Source organism: Myotis brandtii, unplaced genomic scaffold (genome assembly GCF_000412655.1).
Source record: "Myotis brandtii unplaced genomic scaffold, ASM41265v1 scaffold458, whole genome shotgun sequence".
In the NCBI taxonomy this organism is placed as follows: domain Eukaryota; kingdom Metazoa; phylum Chordata; class Mammalia; order Chiroptera; family Vespertilionidae; genus Myotis; species Myotis brandtii.
Window position 1 is genome coordinate 349758 of NW_005367516.1, and position 4420 is coordinate 354177.

A 4420-nucleotide genomic window follows, 5' to 3' on the forward strand; every position below is an offset into this window, starting at 1 on the left:
CCTCTAGTGTTGGGTCCTTTCCCCGTGTAATGTCTGCTTCCTTCTGGGGTCCCTTGATTCTCAGGCAGTGAGGGTTCACGTGGGGTCCACGATGGCCATTGGTTCTAGGCTTACGTGAACGATTGAGTGGTCCCAGGGGCCGGCATTCCTACATTAAACGTGCAGACCTTTCTCCTGGGGCCCCACGTGCCCTCCTTTTGGATCATGACCCCTTTCCCTTGGTGAGGAGGGAAAGGGGCCGAGGCCTAAATGAAGGGACTCAGGACCGACGGGAGAGCAGCAGGTGCCTGGGTCCTTGCACTTGGCGGCATGGATGCCCACGGCGGTTAGACGGGTGGGGTCCCCTGGGGAGGGGCGGTCCTGAAGCCGAGGCGCCGTGGAGGGGGTGGCGTGGGGGGCTTTGGCGCTGGGAGGGGCAGGTGCTGCGGTAGCTCTGCCCGTCGTTTTGAATGGAAAGGTTTCGAGTAAGAAGAGTCAGGCCTCCAAGGTCAGCTGGTGGAGGCCCGGGTCCTGCTTGGTTCTCTGCCTCCCATGGAGGAGATTTAGACTGAAAACACAGCGCGAGGGGCTCGCGGCCCAGGACGAAGGCCCGAGGAGCACCAGGTTGTTCGGAACTCTCGGGCCGGCAGGTTTTTTGTGTGTGATACACTTAAAACACGGGCAAGTGAGATGGCCGTTTTCCTGCCTGGGATCTTTTGATGATTCATGGAGAGAGGGCCTGTGTGCCAGCGTTACTCAGGTTTTCAGAAAGCGGAAAAGGAGGTTTCCTCTGTTTTTCACTGTGATATTTGACTGTAATGTTTTTGGCTAATGTAAGTGTGTCCTATGTTATAGTATAATGTAACCCCAGATGCAGAAAAATCACCGGAGGAGGATTTGTGAGGTTGGCGTGGTTGGACAAAATTTGAGAATGACCAAGATCCCCCAGCTTTGGCCCTGGCTGGTGGGCTCAGTGGTTAGAGCTTCAGCCTGCCTTCCGAAGGGTCGCAGGTTCGATTCTGGTCATGGGCATGCACCTGGTGCAGGTTCCCACCCAGTCGGGGTACGTGTGGGAGACAACCAGTTGAGGTGGCTCTCTCACATCGATGTTTTTCTTTCTCTCTCTCTTCCCCACTCCCCCCCCTTCCACTCTCTCTAAAGTCAATGGGAAAAAATATCCATTGATATTAACAAAAAAAGAAAGAAAGAAAGAAAAAAGGATTAAGAAAGAAAGAAAGAAAGAAAGAAGTTACATAGGCTTTGGAAGCCAGGCAGGAGCATGGTGATATTCCGGGGTAGGTAGTGGATTATTTGTGATTGTCATGGGGGATGTGATTTGATAAAATGTGAGTTTAGAAAGCTGGGCCCAATGGAATAGCAGAGCTTGGTTAAAGGAGAGAGGCTGAAGGTAACTAGACGAGTTAACAACTAAGTTACAGGTTGACGACGATATGAACCAGCAGTTTTCAATCTCGTTTGCTCTCCCAGACACATACCACATGCTTTTCCCAGAGCTTCAAACTCCCAAACTCCCACAGGGGAGGAGGTAGGCTAGGTGCCCTGAACTTTTAGCGCTAGCACTTACTGCCCTGTCCTTCAGCTCAAGAAAGCAAACTAGGGGGAGTGGATGAGGTGACATTAACATGTAGAGGTGATTTTGAATTAGATCTAATTTTGCTGGTATTTGTCTTACAGTGGATGTAACGAAATTTGCCTTTATAACTTGTTTTCTAACTAAGTTTCTTGTGTACTGTGTGTGAGGTGTTATGTTTTTAAATAAAATAATCTCAATTCATTCAGCAACTTTTTTGAAGTAGGTGGTTTCATTTCCCTCATTTTATAAATGAGGACACAAGAGCCCAAAATAGATAAGCCGCTTGCCAGGGGCTGGTTGCCAGAGGCTGATGGTTGCGAATGTGAGCTGACAGGCCAGCCCGGAGTCTGTACTTATTTGGGGCTGTGTTGTTTGGAGAGTCGTGGAGGCACATCAGACAGTTGTAGAGCTAAAATGGGAACCACGACGGGAAATCTGAACTCCTGGAAAACTAACTTATGAACTAGCTAGAAAGGGGGGGGGGGAAGTGAATTTTGAGAACAGGCACAAAAACTGGAGTTTCCAATAGATCAGAGGAACGGGAGAATTAGGATGGCAATAGAGCCAAATATATATGAGAATTTAATGTTTAACTAAAATTTTAGGTGTAATTTAGGTATTTATCTCTTAGCAAACAGTGTCAGACCTCTCCTTCATGTAATGTAACAGGAATGACAGATCGGTTAAAATTAAAAAGACAGTGGAACGTTAGGGGAATAGAAATATAATCTAGAGGAGGCAAGATCTTCTCTTAATAAGTAAGACAAACAACCTGGGAGAAAAATGGCAAAGTCTAAGAGCAGGCACTTCCCCAGGAGGAAATCCTGATTGTCAATGCAACTTCATTAGTGAGTCAGGTGTAAAGGCAAAGCAAAGCAAAGCAAGAAAAAAAAATCTCACTCTTCTTCAGTCAAATTGGCAGAAGTTTAAATGGTTGCATCAGACAGCGTTGGCAGGGAGCCTAGACGCGGGCACATTTGTATAGTGCTGTGGAATGGTTGTCTACAACCCTTTAGGGAAGATAATTGTTGATGCAAGTTTTATAGTGCCCACAGGGCTGTTGTTATACTTAGAAACGAATAGTAAGACCTCAACTTTGGTTTAAATAATAGTACATTATTTTTGATGAAGAAATCAAACATTAGTTCTTCCTTAAGCAGATGATCCTGTTTCATATGTAAATCTAGCAGTGGAGCAGCTAGGTTTTATGGGGCCTGCAAACAACGTTTGGTTCCATTTACAACTTAGATGAGTCACCTTCACCACATTTTAAAATGACTTTTACGTCTTATATATTTGATTTCCTTTGAAAATGTGATCTGACAGTGAAACCTTAAGCACTAATAATAATTCTTAAAAATGTAACACTTTAAACTTTTAAATAGGATGAACCTAAAATTCTTAGTCTAATACAATTAGTCTAAAGGAGTTGCTCGTTATAACCTTTGAGTTAGAGTTATAACATTCCACATTGCAAGTATGTAAAAACACCAAAGGTGTTCACGTTCCTCCCAACATCCTAAATATTAATACTGTGGTTTTAATTTAATCTAAGGGTTAGAAGCTATATATCCACCACTGAAAGCCCGTTACCAGCCCATTGAACAGGTAATGCGCCCACTAGGGAAGAATGTTAATTGAGGTTACTCACCATCAGAGCCCGGGATTCTGGCTGCCGTCTTGTTGGGGATCTGGGTGCAGGACACAGGGAAGCCGTCTGGTTGTAGGCGCTGTGTCCAGTGACTTCATGTCCTCAGGAGCCTGGCCCTGACCTCAGGTGGTACCTATGCTGTGACTCCGTGGGCAGCCTCAGGAATCTCCCACCACCCCACCCAGCCTGATCACTGGATTGAATTTTGTATCACTGGTTATTAAGATGTGAAAATATATTCTTTTCTTCTTAAGCCCTACATACATACATATATGTATATGTGTGTGTGTGTGTGTGTGTGTGTGTGTGTATATATATATATATATATTGATATTTAAGATATCTGGTTGAGTTTTAGATATAACTCATGTTTTTGTCCCATTTATGGTCTCTCCCGATAGTCTAGCAATTTCTGCTAAATTTTAAAACATATTCCTATAACCTACTTTTGCAAATCTTACCAATAGAGGAATTAGTACTGTACAGAGATTTTTGTACAGATTTTTTTTGTAGTGCTGTGATAAATAGTATGCTGGGACAGCCTACCTGCATGGGGCAGTTCAATAAATTGTTTTGTTCTGATTTACTTGGTTAATTCCCAGATATATAAATAAAATATGTAAAAACAACCGACACTTAATATTCATTTATTTGAAGAAACAAATACTTGAATGAATCAGTCACTAAAACAGACACAAACCCCTTTTCTCATGGAACTTACACACACAAAACCACAAGGGCTCAGTCGGGTATTAGAATGTGATGAGTTCTGTAGAAACAGAGGGAAGGAGAGAGTCAGAGCGCTGGCGGTCTCGGGGGCGTGTATGTGCTCAGGCATATTAGCTCGGGAACCTGCTGCCGAGAAAGCCACATTGAAGCAAAGACTGGGAGCCGAGGGAGTGAGTCTTGTGCCTCTTGGGGAACAGCCAGTGCAGGGGACAAAGGGGAGTATCGGGGCGGGGGTCGCCGGTGGTAGCAAGAATAGAAATCTCTTTTCAGGGGTGTTGTTGCTTAGAGAGCAGAACACGGAGGCAGTAGCTTGGAGGGGAGACCACGGTAGAGAGGATTCTTTCTCAATTTGGTGACACAGCATGTGACAGTCCACTTTGAAGGACACGACACAGTCAAGATGGGAGGTGGGCAGCCAGGAAGCCTCGCTGGGGAGCCTTGCTGAGCACAGCGCTGCCTAGCGCGGC

The 4420-nt window shown here is 45.2% G+C and overlaps 1 protein-coding gene across 1 annotated transcript in view; it reads left to right on the plus strand.

Annotated features, from left to right (window-relative positions):
• Positions 1 to 4420, plus strand: part of IGF2R (insulin-like growth factor 2 receptor) — a gene marked incomplete at both ends in the record, with an annotated part of 72015 nt that overhangs the window by 767 nt on the left and 66828 nt on the right. The window lies entirely within an intron of this gene.